Consider the following 19,647-nt stretch of genomic DNA (forward strand, 5'->3'; position numbering starts at 1 on the left):
TTTCCGGGCCCGGGTTTGCATCGAGCGGCGGGACAGCTGCGGCCTGCTCCCGGTGACAGGCCTGAGTTAACGGCCGCCGTCTTTATAGAGGCTGCAAACCCGCAGGGGGCAAAACATCAGAGATAGAGTTTGTTGTGAAACCAATGGGATATTGTAAAACAGGAGGTCAGGGTTACAGTCAACAACAACAACTTCTATTTATATAACACCTTTAACATCATAAATCATCCCAGTCAACCTCACAGGAACATTATAAAACAAAGTGAGACACCCAGACACAAAAGGAGATATTAGGGCAGGTGACCAAAAACTTGGTCAAAGAGGTGAGTTTTAAAGAGTCTGAAAGGAGGTGAGTGAGGTGGAGACGGAGAGGTTTAGGGAGGGAATTCAGTGCTTGGGGCCGAGGGAACTTAAAACCATGGCGGAGTAATTGGAATCCAGCGTGTGCAAGAGTCCAGGATCAGAGCTGTGCAGATATCTCAGGGGGTTGTGGGGCTGGTGGAGATCACAGACACGGAGAGAGATGAGGCCATGGAGGAGTTTGCAAACAAGGGTGAGAATTGACTGGGAGCGAATGCAAGTCTCGGAGCACAGGGATCATAGGGGAAAGGAACTTGCTGTGTATTAAGACATGTGTAGCAGACTTTTGGCTGGCTTTAAGTTTACAGAGGTAGAATGTGGGAGAGCAGCCAGGTGTGTAAGGGAATTGTTGAATCGGGAGGTGACGATGGTAAATTGCCTTAGTATCTAAAAAGGTTGGGGGGGGGTGGTTACGGGTAAAGGTGGAGGTGTGGGCTTAGCTAGGGAGCTCTTTCCAAGGGCCAGTGCCGATTGGGTGGGCCAAATGGCCTCCTTCTGCACTGTAAATTCTATGAGGTCAGAAGCTCATTGGATCAGTATGAAACCAAATTTACAAAGAGACTGTCTAAGTCTCAGACTGTTGCCAGGGAGAGGGGTAGAGTCGGTATGTCAGGAATGGAGGTTGGAGCAGGGACCGAACAGTGGATTCAGTCTTCTCCATATTTGATTGAAGTTATTTAGTCAGCAGGAAGAGAACCAGAATGGACCCTGAGTCTGATATCCGTATAACTTAGTTCGAGAGGGAGAGGAAGAACAAAGGAAACCCTGGAAGATTTGGAGAAACGACCTTTGTGATTGTTCATCAAATCTCCACACAGTCAATTAGTCAGGGTGATTCAGATTATAGTCTGTCACAATGGATGAAGTGACTTATAAAGCATGTTCTTACCTCAAATTATATAACTTTGGTAAAAGGAAATAATGATCCAGTACTTTATTTGGATTTCAGCCCCAGGCAGGAGTAGAATGTGTGGACGGGGATTTACAGCTTTGGGGAAAGAAGAGAGACAAAAATGTTCTGCAGAAATTGGAATTAACTGTTCTGAATTTCTATCCTGTACTGAAAGTGTGACCTTTGTAAACTCCTTTTACAGGGCAATAGGAGAGGATTTTCAGACAGGAAACACAAAACCAAATATCACATTACGATCCGACAGTGTCACTCGGTTGGTGTGGACCTGAATATCCTCAGACTATAAATTGGAATGAAAAATGTTTGTTCTGTTTGTGGGAAAATATTTCAATCATCAGTGTGATTGGAAAACACCGAGACACACACACACCTGAGTGAGTGTGTTCCAGTGAACTGACTGTGGAAAGAGCTTTAACCAGTTACAGCCTGGAAAAACACACCATTCACTGAGGGGAGAAACCATACACGTGTTCTGTGTGAGGACCAAGCTTCACTTGATTGTCTAAAGAGGAAACAGACAAAGACACTGACTCCATGGAGATACCGTTGAAACCGTGGAGTATGATTTTCGCTTAGGGGGTTTCCAAAATGCGAGAGGTACCGGGTCCATATCCCGGACGAGCCCTGCAAAGTGCTTGACTGGGGAGGTGATGGTGTAGTGGCATTGTCACTGGATGAGTAATCCCGAGACCCAGCACAATTCTCTGAGAATGCAGGTTCAAACCCCACCACGGCAGATGCTTCATCGTGGTTTGTATTTGAACTTGAATCCAATAAATCAGGGGATGCACAGTGGTTAGCACAGTTCCAGCTCCACTGTCCCAGGTTCGATTCCCGGGTTGGGTCACTGTCTATGCGGAGTCTGCATGTTCTCCCTGTGTCTGCGTGGGTTTACCCTGGGTGCCCCAGTTTTCTCCCACAGTCCAAAGATGTGCAGGTTCGGTGGAGTGGCCACGCTAAATTGCTCTTAGTGTCCAAAAGGGTTAAGTGGGGTTACTGGGCTATGGGGACAGGGTGGAGGTGTGGGCTTGAGAAGGGCCAGTGCAGACTCGATGTGCCGAATGGCCTGTTCTGCACTGTAAATTCTATGATTGTGGAAGTTGGATGTTAAACAGTTTAGTGAGAATCGGGTCAAAGGAGCAAAGGGTAAGTCTCACAGACAAGATGAGCGCTGATAGAGCATGATGGGAAACAGCAGGAAAATAGGAGAAAGTTGTGAGTTCAGAATTTGGATGAGAAAGGTCTTCGAGGCAGTTTTACTGAGTGGGTTAGTGGAAGAGGAGCTGTAGAATCAGCTGATCGGATTGTTTCAATGGTCGGGTTTTCCAGTCCTTCCTGCTGGCTGGATCTTCCAGTCCCACAGGTCTCTCAGTCTGCTGTTCCGGTTCATTGGTTGTCTCATTGGGTTCACTGTATGCCTCCTGGTGCCAGTGGAAGAACACCCGGAGCCTCATTCGCCTGATGAATTCCCTGGGGCCGAGAAACTACGACATCTTCACAGCCTTCAACAAGTCATCGATGAAGACAAACATGTTTTTGAGGATGAGAGTGTGATACCGGTGGGTAGGCTGAAGGAAGTAGATGTTCTGAAGAAGGATATATTAGCAATTTTGAAAAACCTGTGGGTCAACAAGTCCCCTGGGCCAGATGGGATATATCCAAGGATTCTTTGGGAGGCAAGGGATGAGATTGCAGAGCCTTTGGCTTTGATCTTCGGGTCCTCACTGTCCACGGGATAGTGCCAGATGACTGGAGAGTGGCGAATGTTGTTCTTCTGTTCAAGAAAGGGAATAGGAATGACCCTGGTAATTATAGGCCAGTTAGTCTTATTTTGGCGGTCGGTAAGATAATGGAAAAGGTCCTAAAGGATAGGATTTATGACCATTTGGAAAGATGCAGCTTAATCCGGATTCGTGAAGGGTAGGTCTTGCCTCACAAATTTGATTGAATTCTTTGAGGAGGTCTTGCCTCACAAATTTGATTGAATTCTTTGAGGAGGTAACTAAGTGTGTAGATGAAGGTCGAGCAGTTGATGTCGTATACATGGGTTTTAGTAAGGCATTTGATAAGGTCCCCCATGGTCGGCTCATGAAGAAAGTAAGGAGGTGTGGGATAGAGAGAAATTTGGCCAATTGGATAAGTAACTGGCTATCACATAGAAGATAGAGGGTGGCGGTGGATGGAAAATTTTCAGACTGGAGACCAGTTACCAGTGGTGTACCACAGGGATCAGTGCTGGGTCCTCTGCTATTTGTGATTTTTCTCAATGACTTGGAGGGGGCTGAAGGGTGGGTCAGTAAATTTGCTGATAACACCAAGATTGGTGGAGTAGTGGATGAGGTGGAAGGCTGTTGTAGGCTGCAAAGAGATATTGATAGGATGCAGAGCTGGGCCGAAAAATGGCAGATGGAGTTAAACCCTGATAAGTACGAGGTGATTCATTTTGGTAGAAAAAAATTGAATGCGAATTACAGGGTCAACGGCAGGGTTCTGAGGAATGTGGAGGAACAGAGCGATCTTGGGGTTCATGTCCACAGATCTCTGAAGGTTGCCACTCAAGTGGATAGAGCCGTGAAGAAGGCTTATAGTGTGTTAGCGTTTATTAACAGGGGGCTTGAGTTTAAGAACCAGGGGGTTATGCTGCAACTATACATGACCCTGGTGAGACCACATTTGGAATATTGTGTGCAGTTCTGGTCGCCTCATTATAGGAAGGATGTGGAAGCATTGGAAAGGGTGCAAAGGAGATTTATCAGGATGCAGCCTGGTTTGCAGGATAGGTCTTATGAGGAAAGTTTGAGGGAGCTAGGGCTTTTCTCTTTGGAGCGGAGGATGATGATAGGCGACTTAATAGAGGTTTATAAGATGATCAGGGGGACAGATAGAGTCGACGTTCAGAGACTATTTCCTTGGGTGGATGTAGCTGTTACAAGGGGGGCATAACTATAAGATTCAAGGTGGGAGATATAGGAGGGATGTCCGAGGTAGGTTCTTTACTCAGAGAGTGGTTAGGGTGTGGAATGGACTGCCTGCTGTGATAGTAGAGTCGGACACTTTAGGAACTTTCAACCGGTTATTGGATAGGCACATGGAGCACACCAGAATGACAGGGAGCGGGATAGCTTGATCTTGATTTCGGACAAGCTCGGCACACATTCAAGGGCCGAAGGGCCTGTTCTGTGCTGTACTGTTCTATGTTTTATGTTCTATCTTGCCAAGGCCATCCCCGCTACTTTCCTTCAAACAACTGCGCAACCTCAAACAGACCATTGAATGCAGCAAACTACCCGGCATTCAGGAGAACAGCGACCATGACACCAAACAACCCTGCCATGGCAACGTCTGCAAGACGTGCCAGATCATCAACATGGGTACCACCATTACACGTGAGAACACCCCCCAACCAACAATGCGGTATATTCTTGTGCGACTCGGCCAACGTTATCTAACTTATAAGCTGCAGCAAAGGATGTCCCGAGGCGTGGTACATTGGCGAGGCCATGCAGACGCTGTGACAACGGACGAACGGACATTGCGCAACAATCGCCAGGCAGGAATGTTCCTTCCAGTCGGGGAACACTTCAGCAGTCAAGGGCATTCAGCCTCTGATCTTCAGGTAGGCGTTTTCCAAGGCGGCCTTCAGGACTCGCGACAACGCAGAATCGCCGAGCAGAAACTGCTAGCCAGGTTCCGCACACAGGAGTACGGCCTCAACCGGGACCCTGGATTCATGTCACATCACATGTGCTTGCAAAATACTGTCCTGGCTTGAGACAATTCACACCTCTTTAACCTGTGATTATCCCTCTCTCCAGTCGTACTGTATGGACCTGTAAAGACTTAATTACTTGCAAAGACTCGCATTCAAAGTATGATTTTGCATCATTGAATTTTTCTACATATAGAACATAGAACAGACAGTGCGGAAGGAGGCCATTCGGTCCATCGAGTCTGATTCAAAATTGGCAGAAGCATTAAATGCTTCTAATTTATGATGTGGAGATGCTGGTGTTGGACTGGGGTGGGCACAGTAACAAGTCTTACATCACCAGGTTAATGTCCAGCATATTTGTTTAGAATCACTGGCTTTCAGAGCACCTTTCGCCCGTTAGGTGAATGTGATAACCTCTAGGCTTCAGAAACAGCTGGCAGCACGGTACCCAATGGCCCTGTGCAACATTCAACTGCACAGTCTTGCTGCAGCTTTCACTGGTTCAGCTGAGAGGCCAGGTCACTTATTACATGAAGACAGCTGTTCCTTTAAAACAGATGTCTCAACTCATAAGACCATAAGGTGTAGAACTTACGTTGAACTTTAGCATTTGTTCAGTAAATATCTAACGGAACAATGCTCTCGATTCAATCATTAATGCATCATTCTTACCTTCCTACAGAAAATTTCCACCAATTTTACTCAATATTTGTTTCATTATTCAGTGTTGAACATCAGTATATTTATGTGTTATATATGATTTCAGTTTGAATTGAATAGCTCTCGAGTCTTCACTCTGAATAACTCTGAAATATACACCATTGAATTGCAAACACGACTGACCAAGAAAAGAAAGCGTTTCACTGGGTAACAGAAATCCCATCAATCTTTGTTCAGTTTGACCACAGTCAGCCTTTGAACAAAGACAAATATAGTTAAATGGAAGTGAATTGAGAATTATGTGTTGCTTATATTTGACCTCTCTGTGTTTTGGTATGAAACATTCTGCAGCCTAAATCCCGTTCATGTATAAGAAAGGAGGGGTGACAGCAAATCCGCACTGAGCCTGGATTTCCTCATCTCCCTGAGTGGCTTTTCCTGTTTCTCTATCATTAAGGCCGAATTTTTCAAAAAGGTGGTTCAGTTAAATCTCTGCCATTTCCTCGAATTCAGTTACAGTATCGTTTGTGTTTGTCTATATGAGCACACATTACCATTAGGTATGTTTTGGATGGTGATTAAAATATTAATCTGAGTCTACAAAGCCATTAAATTATTTTGTGAACTGAGCAAACTGCCAAGATCCGCACTTTGTTTTTTCATGTGTGTAACGATCTGTCTGGACTGTACGCAGAACAATACTTTTCACTGTACTCGGTACACGTGAGAATAAATCAAATCCAATCAAAGAGAGTTTCTTACTCGTCTTCAAATTGAACAATGAGTCTTCTTAAAAATTATTCATTCATGGGAGGTGGGTGTCAGTGGCTGGGCCAGCATTTACTGCTCATTCCAATTGCCTTTGAACTGCGTGTCTTGTGAGGCTATTTCAGAGGGCATTTACAAATCAGCCACAACATTGCTGTGGATCTGGAGTCACATATAGGCCAGGCCACACAAAGAGAGCAGATTTCCTGAAGGACATTAGTGAACCAGATGAGTTTTTACAACAATCAAGAATGTTATCATCAGACTTTTAATTCGATACTGTCATTCAATTTCAGTTTCACCATGTGTCAAAGGCAGATTCGATCCCAGATCCCCAGAGCATTAACCTGGGTCTCTGGATTACTCGCACAGTAACAATACCATTCCTCCAATGCCTAGCCCACATAGTCTTGGCAGAATATGATGTGTTCTATGATCTATTCTTGCAATGACTCTATAGAATTGCTGGTGACTTAGCCAGAACGGTGATTTATTAATGTACATGTGGTAAGGGAATGATTAGACTGCTATACAGACCAAGTTATCACAGAGTTAGATTCGACACTCTTGGAACTACCCTTATGTGCAACTGGCCTCGTGCACGCTTTACAACCTTCTGCTGGTCGCTGGATGTCACCTGACTGATGCCTGACACCACCTACTGGTGGGAGGTCACACTGCTGAGTACATGTAATATTATATACACGCTTCTCACCACATCTCGTAACTTCGCAAAATTATTGAGCAATTTATTTTTTTAAACAAATTCTGATAGCTCTGCAGTTTCTGGAAACATTTTGGTTGATCATTTATTTTTTAAAATAAAGATCTAGTCTTTACAATATAATTACCTAATACACCAATTCACTAATGATGATCAATGTTCACTACTGAATAATCATGAATATAATTATTGTTTTTTTGCTATAAAATCAATACATAGTTAATAAAGAAAAGGTACAGAAGGTGAAATGGCTGCAGGAAGCCACATGCTAGAGGTATAAAAGGGCTTGCTTGACCTTGTGAATACACTGTGAAAATGACAATTTTATAACTAAATGTGATTACACATGGTACTTACAGCTTCCTACATTACAACAGTGAATATGTTTCAAAAGTACTCCATTGGCTTTAAAACACTTTAGGAGGTCCAGTGGTAGTGAGAGATTTTATAGAAATGTACATTTATTCTAATTGTCTGCAAACTAAGATGTATTACACTCGGTGTCCTCATCAGAATCATTGATGAAGACGGAGTCTTAATTTTGTGGAATAACCATGGCGTTGACACATTTTGATTACTCTGTGAACCTCCAGACACATGTAAAACGAGCGCAAACAACCTCGAACCTACTACCTATGAGAGTAGGAGATGCAGAGACGACGGAAGAATTTCAATCGGAAATTGGACAGGCACTGAGAGAAATAAACCTGCACAAATTTGGTGATAGAACAGGGCAATGGACAGACTGGCTTGCTCCACAGAGAGCCAACACAGTCTCAGAGGGCTGGATGGCCCTATTCTCCACCCTCCAGATGCTGTGATCTCAGGAGAGAAATTCAGCTACTCCAGCCACTCCAACTAACTGGAGTCACTTATCCCTGGTGCCATTCTTGCACAATGGTTAGCACTGTTGCTTCACAGCACCAGGGTCCGAGGTTCGATTCTTGGTTTGGGTCACTGTCTGTGTGGAGTCTGCACATTCTTCCCGTGTCTGCGTGGGTTTCATCCGGGTGCTCCAGTTTCCTACCACAAGTCCTGAAAGATGTGCTTGTTAGGTGAATAGGAGATTCTGAATTCTCCCTCCGTGTAACCGAACAGGCGCTGGAGTGTGATGACTGGGGTTTTTTCGCAGTAACTTCATTTCAGTGTTAATGTAAGCCTACTTGTGACAAAAATAAAGATTATTATTCTTGTAAATGTCCTCCACACCCTCTCTAAGAACTTCACATCTGTCTGAAAGTGTGGGCCCATATCTTGGGTTCCATTCCAGAGGGATAGAATTGAAAAGCACGGAGGAAATGTTCAACTTGTACAGAACCAGGGTTAGACTACACTGGGCGCACTGTCAACATTGGTGATCTCCATTTAGAAAAAGAAAATAGAGGCACTGGATAGGGTGCAACAAAGATTCATAATAGACAGAGCTGAGAGCAGTTAACACTCATGATGTGGAAATGCCGACCATCAGGTGCATAGAGACACAGAGAGATCTGGGCATGCAGGTCCACAGATACTTAAAAGTGGCAGCACAGGTGGAAATGGTGGTGAAGAAAGCATATGCCATGCTTGCCTTGATAGGACGGGGTATCGAGTATAAAAGCTCGATAATTATGTGACAATTGCATAGAATGTTGGTGAGGTCACATTTGGAATACTGTGTCCCAATTCTGGTCACTGCACTACCAGAAGGATGTGGAGGCTCTGGAGAGAGAATACAGAAAAGGTTTACCAGGATGTTGCCTGGTATGGAGGGTATTAGCTTTGAGGAGAGATTGAATAAACGGCATTGTTTTCGCTAGAGAGACGGATGCTGAGGGACAACCTGATAGAAGTTTATAAAATTATTAGGGGTACAGATAGAGTGAACAATTAGAGGATTCTTCCCTAGTGCGGAAATGACAATTACAAGGGGGCACATGTTCAAGGTGAGGGGGGAAAGGTTCAGTGGAGATGTATGGGGGGAGTATTTTACACAGGGTGGTGGTGGCCTGGAATGCTCTGCCAAGTGAGGTGGTTGAGGCAGATAAGTTAGCGACCTTTAAGACTTATCAGGATAGGGGTATAGAAGGATACAGGCAGTTGGTCGAGACAGGACACGTGTTCGGTGCAGGCTTGCAGAGCCGAAGTGCCTGTTCCTGTGCTGTATTGTTCTTTGTTCTCTACAGGGCCTTGGCAAGGCCGTACCTGGAATATTGTGTGCAGTTTTGGCCTCATTATCTGAGGAAGGATGTTCTTGCTCTAGAGGGAGCGCAGCGAAGGTTTACCAGACTGATTCCTGGGATGGTGGGACTGACGTATGAGAGACTGAATCAGTTAGGATTGTATTCGCTGGAGTTCAGAAGAATGGGGGATCTCATAGAAACCTATAATATTCTAACAGGACTTGAAAGGGTAGATGTGGGAAAGATTTTCTCGAAGGCGGGAGTGTACAGAACCAGTGGTCGCAGTCTGAGGATACGGGGTAGACCATTTAGGACAGAGATGAGGAGAAATTTCTTCAACCAGAGAGTGGTGAGCCTGTGGAATTTGTTACCACAGGAAATAGTTGAGGCCAATACATTGAATGTTTTCAAGAAGCAGTTAGATATAGCACTGAGGGCGAAGGGATCAAAGGATATGGAGGGGAAATTGGGATTAGGCTATGGAGTTAGATGATAAGCCACAATCATAATGAATGGCAGAGCAGGTGCAATGGGCCAAATGGCCTCTTCCTGCTCCTATTTTCCATGTTTCTATGTAATCCCTTCCCACACTAAGAGCAGGTGAATGGCCTCTCCCCAGTGTGAACTCGCTGGTGTGTCTGCAGGATGGATGAATCAATAAATCCCTTCCCACACTGAGAGCAGGTGAACGGCTTCTCCCCAGTGTGAATTCGCTGATCTCATAGAATAGAATTTACAGTGCAGAAGGAGGCCATTCGGCTCATCGAATCTGCACCGGCTCTTGGAAAGAGCACCCTACCCAAGGTCAACACCTCCACCCTATCCCCACAACCCAGTAACCCCACCCAACACTAAGGGCAATTTTGGACACTAAGGGCAATTTAACATTGCCAATCCACCTAACCTGCACATCTTTGGACTGTGGGAGGAAACCGGAGCACCCGGAGGAAACCCACGCACGCACGGGGAGGATGTGCAGACTCCACACAGACAGTGACCCAAGCCGGAATCGAACCTGGGACCCTGGAGCTGTGAAGCAATTGTGCTATCCACAATGCTACCGTGCTGCCCTCAATGTTTCCGCAGGGTGGATGAATCAATGAATCCCTTTCCACACTGAGAGCAGGTGAACGGCCGCTCCCCAATGTGACTGAGTCGATGAATCTCCAGCACAGATGAGACTCTGTATCCCTTCCCACAGTCCCCATATTTCCATGGTTTCTCCATGTTTTGGGTCCCCTCGTGTCTCTCCAGATTGGATAATCAGTGGAAGCCTTGTCTACACTCAGAACATGTGCACTGTCTCTCCTCACTGTGAATGGTGTGATGTCTACACACAGAACATGTGCACTGTCTCTCCTCACTGTGAATGGTGTGATGTCTACACACAGAACATGTGCACTGTCTCTCCTCACTGTGACTGGTGGGATGATTTTTCAGGCTGTGTAACTGGTTAAAGCTCTTCCCACAGTCAGTTCACTGGAACATTCTCACTCGGGTGTGTGTTGTGTGGGTCTTGGTGCTTTTCCAGTCACACTGATGTTTCCACAGTCAGTTCACTGGAACTCTCTCACTCGGGTGTGTGTTATGTGGGTCTCGGTGCTTTTCCAGGCACATTCATGTTTAAAATCTTTTGAAGCCGACAGATTGGACAACCATTTCTCCTTCTCGCCGATGATGCCCGATGATATCTAGTTCAGAAGGAATCGAGTGAGTTTGTCACATCATGTTTGAGACATGATGTTTGAGATTTCTGTCTATAATTCCTCCTCTTCCAATATCCTTCAAAAACAATTTACAAAGTCAGCAGTTAGTACAGGATAGAAATTCAGAACAGACAATTCTAGTTCCTATGGAACATTATTTCTTCTCTTGTTCTCCAAAAGCTGTAAATGCCCACCCCACACAATCTCCCTCCATTCTCACTCTGCTGTATGTAATATTCACCCTCCCAATTTTCCTGAAGGGCTGATTCATGTGGATTGACAGATCCAAGCTCAGCTCACTGCTTCTTGACCAGGACACAGAGATTATAATAGGAGCAGGAGTAGGCCATTCGGCCCACTGAGTCTGCTCAACCATTCAATGCGATCCTTGGCCGATCCACCTCAGCACCATTTCCCCACACGAACCCCATATCCCTCGATATCTTCAATATTTGGAATCCTTTCAATGTTTGTTTTGAACAAACTGAGGCTCCACATTCCTCTGGGGAAGAGAATTCCAAAGCATCACCACATCCTCGAGTGAAGAAATCCCTCCTCATCTCAGCTTTCACTCTATTTTCCTACTTGTTCCCATAACGCTGAACTCCATTGTCAATAGAATATCTGTCAAACTTGTGCTTCAATATCTTCAATGACCCCCAGATACAACTGGTCCCTGTGGAAGAGAAATCCAAAGACTAACAACCCTCTGAGGGAAGAGATGACTGGAAATCTATAACATAGCGACAGTCTTATGTTACAGGACAATAAATAATAATGCATTTACTTTATTACAAACTGTAAATAATATAACTAATCTGTTGCAACTGTCCTGGCTTGGGACAATTTGCACCTCTTTATACTGTGATTATCCCTCTCTGCAGTCACACCGTCTGGACCTGTAAAGACTTAATTATCTGCAAAGACTCGCATTCAAAGTATCGTCTTTCATCATTGGCTATGTTTGTGTAACCTACCTCTTCACTCACCTGATTAAGAAGCTACATTCTGAAAACTCGTGATTCCAAATAAACCTGTTGGACTTTAACCTGTTGTTGTCAGACTTCTTACTGAGCCTGGCCCAGTCCAACGCGGCATCTCCACATTCTGAACAATGGGGAACAAGCTCCTCCCACTCATTGAAACATCGCCTCGACAAAGACGGCAAACGCGCATGCGCCCTGATGCACATCCAATAAAAATGGCAGCCGTTAACTCGAGCCGAAGATAAGGAGCTGGAGCTCGATACAAATTGGGTCACGTAAAACTTTCCGAGTTTTGCGATTGCAGCAGTTTTACACAACGTTTCCGCCCACTCCCGCGATCTCTCGCTTCCTCCATATTGTTAAGCGCCTATTACTGATTTCAGATCTGAAGACACAGTTCTTCTCGATCGCCATTACCCACCCTGCGCATGCTTCAATCACAGAAAGTCCCGTATCTCATTCACTCCGATTGGCTGGAGGTCCAGCCGTTCTCGGACGGTCCTCCAGTCCCGCCCCTCCTCTTCCTACTGGTCCGGAGCTGCCGTCAATCACCCGGGCATTGTGACGGTGGCAGAAGGTGAGAGCGGCCACAGGCTCAGGCTGACTCGCTGATTGATCAATAATAACATTGTTTCACAGGCTGAGATGAGGTGGATGGGCTGGAAGGAGATGTGTGTCGAGGATAATCAGCAGCAGAACAGTTGGAAACAGGTCAGAACAACTGGCCTGTTCATTGTAGAATCTAAGTGATTCTATGTAAACTTCTTTTACACAATGTTAGGATTGCAGATGGGAAATTCAAACCAAACATCATGTCAAGTCCGAACAGAGTCTATTGATTCATCAGGAGTTGAAAATCATCGGCCTTTCAATGTGGAAGGAGAAATGTTTGTCCTGCCTGAGAGAAAAGATTGCAAACATCAGTGTGACTGGAAAAGCACTGAGGCACATACACACAGTGATTATTCCAGGGAACTGGCTGTGCAAAGAGCTTTAACCAAACACAGAGTCTGAAAGAATATTGCACCATTTACATCAGGAAGAGACCGTACTCAGGCTGTGTGTGTGGACCAGGCTTCACATCAGGAAGAGACCGTACTCAGGCTGTGTGTGGACCAGGTTTCACATCAGGAAGAGACCGTACTCAGGCTGTGTGTGTAGGCCAGGCTTCACATCAGGAAGAGACCGTACTCAGGCTGTGTGTGTGGACCAGGTTTCACATCAGGAAGAGACCGTACTCAGGCTGTGTGTGTGGACCAGGTTTCACATCAGGAAGTGACCGTACTCAGGCTGTGTGTGTGGGCCAGGCTTCACATCAGGAAGTGACCGTACTCAGGCTGTGTGTGTGGACCAGGTTTCACATCAGGAAGTAACCGTACTCAGGATGTGTGTGTGGACCAGGTTTCACATCAGGAAGAGACTGTACTCAGGCTGTGTTTGTGGACCAGGTTTCACATCAGGAAGTGACCGTACTCAGGCTGTGTGTGTGGACCAGGTTTCACATCAGGAAGTGACCGTACTCAGGCTGTGTGTGTGGGCCAGGCTTCACATCAGGAAGTGACCGTACTCAGGCTGTGTGTGTGGACCAGGTTTCACATCAGGAAGTAACCGTACTCAGGATGTGTGTGTGGACCAGGTTTCACATCAGGAAGAGACTGTACTCAGGCTGTGTTTGTGGACCAGGTTTCACATCAGGAAGTGACCGTACTCAGGCTGTGTGTGTGGACCAGGTTTCACATCAGGAAGAGACTGTACTCAGGCTGTGTGTGTGGACCAGGCTTCACATCAGGAAGAGACCGTACTCAGGCTGTGTGGACCAGGCTTCACATCAGGAAGAGACCGTACTCAGGCTGTGTGTGTGGACCAGGTTTCACATCAGGAAGTGACCGTACTCAGGCTGTGTGGACCAGGCTTCACATCAGGAAGAGACCGTACTCAGGCTGTGTGTGTGGACCAGGTTTCACATCAGGAAGTGACCGTACTCAGGCTGTGTGTGGACCAGGTTTCACATCAGGAAGAGACTGTACTCAGGCTGTGTGTGTGGGCCAGGTTTCACATCAGGAAGAGACCGTACTCAGGCTGTGTGTGGACCAGGTTTCACATCAGGAAGTGACCATACTCAGGCTGTGTGTGTGGACCAGGCTTCACACCACGAAGAGACCGTACTCAGGCTGTGTGTGTGGACCAGATTTCACATCAGGAAGTGACTGTACTCAGGCTGTGTGTGTGGGCCAGGTTTCACATCAGGAAGTGACCGTACTCAGGCTGTGTGTGTGGACCAGGCTCCACATCAGGAAGTGACCGTATTCAGGCTGTGTGTGTGGACCAGGTTTCACATCAGGAAGTGACCGTACTCAGGCTGTGTGTGTGGCCCAGGTTTCACATCAGGAAGAGACCGTACTCAGGCTGTGTGTGTGGACCAGGTTTCACACCAGGAAGAGACCGTACTCAGGCTGTGTGTGTGGACCAGATTTCACATCAGGAAGTGACTGTACTCAGGCTGTGTGTGTGGGCCAGGTTTCACATCAGGAAGAGACCGTACTCAGGCTGTGTGTGTGGACCAGGTTTCACATCAGGAAGTGACCGTACTCAGGCTGTGTGTGTGGACCAGGTTTCACACCAGGAAGAGACCGTACTCAGGCTGTGTGTGTGGCCCAGGTTTCACATCAGGAAGAGACCGTACTCAGGCTGTGTGTGTGGACCAGGCTTCACGTCAGGAAGTGACCGTACTCAGGCTGTGTGTGTGGACCAGGCTTCACACCAGGAAGAGACCGTACTCAGGCTGTGAGTGTGGACCAGGCTTCACATCAGGAAGAGACCGTACTCAGGCTGTGTGTGTGGACCAGGCTTCACATCAGGAAGAGACCGTACTCAGGCTGTGTGTGTGGACCAGGTTTCACATCAGGAAGAGACTGTACTCAGGCTGTGTGTGTGGACCAGATTTCACATCAGGAAGTGACCGGACTCAGGCTGTGTGTGTGGACCAGGCTTCACACCAGGAAGAGACCGTACTCAGGCTGTGTGTGTGGACCAGGTTTCACATCAGGAAGAGACCGTGCTCAGGCTGTGTGTGTGGGCCAGGTTTCACATCAGGAAGTGACCGTACTCAGGCTGTGTGTGTGGGCCAGACTTCACATCAGGAAGTGACCGTACTCAGGCTGTGTGTGTGGACCAGGCTTCACATCAGGAAGAAACTGCACTCAGGCTGTGTGTAGACGAGGCTTCAACTCATCGTCCAACCTGGACAGACATAAGAACACCAGAACACCGGCATCACGGAGAAACAGTGGAAATGTGGGGACTGTGGGAAGGGTTTCAATTATTCATCTGAAATGGAAACTCATCGATGCAGTCACACTGGGGAGAGGTCATTCACCTGCTCTGTTTGATGGAAGGGATTCACTCAGTCATCCCGCCTCTACACACCATCCCGTACCAGCCTTCCTGAACAGGCGCCGGAATGTGGCGACTAGGGTCTTTTCACAGTAACTTTATTTCAAGCCTACTTGTGATAATAAGTGATTTTCATTTCATTTCATGTTCACACAGGTGAGAGGCCATTCACCTGTCTGGATTGTGGGAAGGGATTTAATGCTTTATCAAACCTCCGCACCCACCGTCAGGTCCACTCTGATCAGAGACCATTTAAATGTGCTGACTGTCAGAAGAGCTTTAAAAGTAAAAAGGATTTACTGATACATCATCGCTCTTACACAGGGGAGAGGCCATTCACCTGCTCCTTGTGTGGGAAGAGATTCACTTGTTCCTCCCACCTTCTGATTCACCAATTATTTCACACTGATTAGAGACCATTTAATTGTTCTGACTGTGAGAAAACCTTTAAGCAAATGGGATCTTCTGAAACACCAACACACTCACACTGGGGAGAGGCTATTCACCTGCTCGATCTGTGGGAAGGGAGTCACTCGGTTAGCTCACCTTCTGACACACTATCGAGTTCACACTGGGGAGAGGCCATTCATCTTCTGTGTGTGTGGACAGGAATTCATTGCTTCTTCCAGTCTTCTGATATGCCAACTTGTTCACACTGATCAGAGACCATTTAAATGTTCGCACTGTGAGAAGGGATTTAAAAGTTAACAATCTGCTGAAACGCCAGTGAGTTCACACTGGGGACAGGCCATTCAACTGTCCCGTGTGTGGAAAGGCATTTGCTCAGTCAAACAACCTGCTCAGACACCAGCAAGTTCACAGGCGGCATCCTGGTTTGGATTCTGCTGTTATTGCTGCTGTTAACCACATGCAGGACTAAAATTTATTTGGATGCCTATTTCATGTGGGGTTCCACAGTTCTGTGGTACAAATCAATGATTTTGAGTTAAATGTAGGGGCTATGATGAAGAAGTTGGTGGAAGATACAGAAGTTATTCATGTGTTTGACAATGCGTGGGTTTCCTCCTGGTGCTCCGGTTTCCGCTTAGAAAGACGTGCTTGTTAAAGGTGACATTCTGGTTTCTCCCTCAGTTACCCGAACAGGCGCTGCAGTGTGGCAGCGTTAATGTCAGCCTACTTGTGACACTAAAAGATTATTATTATGCAGAATAAATCCGACGACAGCAGGAAGATATCAATTGCCTGGGTCAGATGGACAGAAAAATGGCAAACAGAATTCAACTGGAGCAGTGTGACATCAAGAATTTGGAGGGTAACAAGAGAAGGGAATGAAGAATAAATGGGATGATGTTGAGAATTATACAGGAACAGTGACCTTGGATTCAAAAACCATAGATTCCTGAAGATGGCTGGACAGGTAGATCAGGTGGTCAAGAAGGCATTTGGGACACTTTTCTTTCTTGTCTGAGGCCCAGATGTTGTCACTGGTTTTCCAAATTTGCAGTGTCTCTTTTTAAAAATATTTTTCGTAAGGTATTTGAAATTTTTAATGATAATAACAATAACAATGACAAAAACATGGTACAATAAACATTACCACCCCCAACCCAATCGTCACACACCCCAACCATAAAACAACAATCCGCGCCCCCCCCCCCCCCTTGGAATACTGTTTCTGCTGACATTTTAATTTTCCCCGAGAAAGTCGACGAACGGCGGTCACCTCCGGGTGAACCCGACCATTGACCCTCCTAAGGCTAACTTTATCTTCTCGAGACATAAACCCAGCCATGTCACTAACCCAGGTCTCCACACTCTGGAGCTTCAAGTCCCTCCACATTAGCAAGATCCGTCTCCGGGCTACCAGGGAGGCAAAGGCCAAGACGTCAGCCTCTTTCGCCCCCTGAACCCCCGGCTCTTCCGACACTCCAAAGATCGCTACCTCAGGATGCAGCACCACCTTTGGTTTTAGCAAAACCCTGCCAAAACCCTCCAAGCTTCGGGCATGCCCAAAACATGTGGACATGATTTGCTGGGCTTCTCGCGCACCTTGCACACCTATCCTCTACCCCGAAAAACTTGCTCATCTGGGCCACCGGCATGTGTGCCCGGTGGACTACCTTAAATTGTATCAGGCTAAGCCTGGCACATGATGAGGAACTATTAACCCAGCTTAGGGCGTCTGCCCATAGCCCCGCCTCTATCCCTTCTCCTAGCTCGTCCTGCCACTTGCCCTTAAGCTCCTTCACTGGAATTTCCTCTGTCTCCGAAAGCTCCTGGTAAATATCTGCTACCTTCCCCTCTCCTACCAGGTACTGGAGACTACTCTATCCTGTATCCCCCGTGGTGGCAGCAGCGGAAAGGCCGGAACCTGTTTTCTCAGGAAGATTCGCACCTGCAAATACCTAAACCCGTTCCCTGCTGGCAATTCAAATTTATGCTCCAAGGCTTTCAAGCTGGGAAAGCTCCCGTCTATAAATAGATCCCCCATCCTTCTAATTCCTGCCCTTTGCCATCTCCAGAACCCACCATCCAGCCTACCCGGTACAAACCGACGATTATTATAAATTGGGGTCCAAACCGATGCTCCCTCCATTCTCTTATATCTCCTCCATTGCCCACAGATTCTCAGAGTCGCCACTACCACCGGACTTGTGGAGTATCGGGCCGGCGAGAACGGAAGAGGTGCCGTTATCAGTGATCCCAAACTTGTGTCTTTGCATGACGCCACCTCCATCCGCTCCCACACAAACCCCTCCCCCCCGCTACCCACTTCCTGATCATGGCTATATTAGCCGCCCAGTAGTAATTGTAGAAGTTTGGCAGCGCCAACCCACCCTCCCCCCGACTGCGCTCCAGCAACACTTTCTTCACTCGTGGGGTTTTACCCGCCCACACAAAGCCTGAAATAACCTTATTCACCCGCTTGAAAAAGGCCTCAGGGATGCTGATGGGGAGGCACTGAAAGACAAACAGAAATCTGGGGAGGACCATTTTCACGGTCTGTACCCACTCCGCCAGGGATAGCGGGAGCATGTCCCATCTCTTAAAGCCCTCTTCCATTTTCTCTACCAGCCGGGATAGGTTTAACTTGTGCAGTGTCTCCCATTCCCGGGCCACCTGGATTCCCAGATACCAAAAGCTCTACACTACCATTCTAAGCGGCAGCTCTCCCAGTCTCTTCTGTCCTCTTGCCTGGATCGTGAACATCTCACCTTTTCCCATGTTCAACTTATACCCCGAAAAATTGCCAAATTCCCCCAGGATTTGCATTACTTCACCCAACCCCTCCAATGGGTCTGAAATATGCAAGAGCAGGTCATCTGCGTAAAGCGAGACCCGGTGCTCCACCCCCCCCCCCCCTCCCTCGAACCTGCCATTTCCAGTTCCTAGAGGCTCGTAATGCCATGGCCAATGGCTCTATGGCCAGAGCAAACAGTAACAAGGAGAGGGGGCACCCTTGCCTCGTCCCTCGGTGTAGTTCAAAATACCCCGACCTGAGCCGGTTCGTAAGCACACTCGCTACTGGTGCCTGATAGAGCAACCGCACCCAGTCAATAAAGCCCTCACCAAACCCAAACCTTCCCAGCGCCTCCCACAGATAATTCCACTCTACCCGATCAAAAGCCTTCTCCGCGGGCTTCCTGTGGCGGCGATGAAGGAGTAAGTCGCACATTTGGTGGCTCCCGCTCGGGTCGGACTTTTGGACCTTTTTCCCTGACTTTTTACCGGACTTGATTTGAAAAATTGATGACAGAGGCAATTGTGAACTGAATTCCCACATCGGTGCATGGAGAGGAGGACTAGAAGTACTCATAAGTGCAGAAACAGAAAGACAGAGAAGACTTGGGCTGAAGCGGCACTGGGAGTAAGCATGGCAGATGACTGGACCTCTGGTTTGTCGACCCAGCGGTCAACGGAGCAGTTGATGCAAGCTTTCCAGGAGGGCTTCGCCAAGCAGAAGTAAGACTGCTTGGAACCAATTAAAGAGGCAATTTCGCGGCTGGAACTTAGATTGGATGCCCAAGATCGGGTGATTCAGAAAGTAGAGAAGGAGCTGGTAGGCCAGGAGGAACATCAAACAGCGGTGGAGTTGGATTGGATTGGATTGGATTTGTTTATTGTCACGTGTACTGAGGTACAGTGAAAAGTATTTTTCTGCGAGCAGCTCAACAGATCATTAAGTACATGAGAAGAAAAGGGAATAAAAGAAAATACATAATAGGGCAACACAACATATACAATGTAACTACATAAGCACTGGCATTGGATGAAGCATACAGGGTGTAGTGTTGATGAAGC

General features: G+C 46.9%; 1 long non-coding RNA gene across 1 annotated transcript; it reads right to left on the minus strand.

Moving 5' to 3' along the window:
• Positions 1 to 7,137: 7,137 nt before the first annotated feature.
• Positions 7,138 to 12,464, minus strand: LOC140419457 (uncharacterized). Its single transcript, XR_011945798.1, has 2 exons — positions 11,995 to 12,464; positions 7,138 to 11,081 (listed from the first exon to the last, which is right to left on the minus strand). It is a non-coding gene; the product is annotated as an uncharacterized lncRNA (long non-coding RNA).
• Positions 12,465 to 19,647: the final 7,183 nt, after the last annotated feature.

Source organism: Scyliorhinus torazame, chromosome 5 (assembly GCF_047496885.1).
Source record: "Scyliorhinus torazame isolate Kashiwa2021f chromosome 5, sScyTor2.1, whole genome shotgun sequence".
Taxonomy (NCBI): domain Eukaryota; kingdom Metazoa; phylum Chordata; class Chondrichthyes; order Carcharhiniformes; family Scyliorhinidae; genus Scyliorhinus; species Scyliorhinus torazame.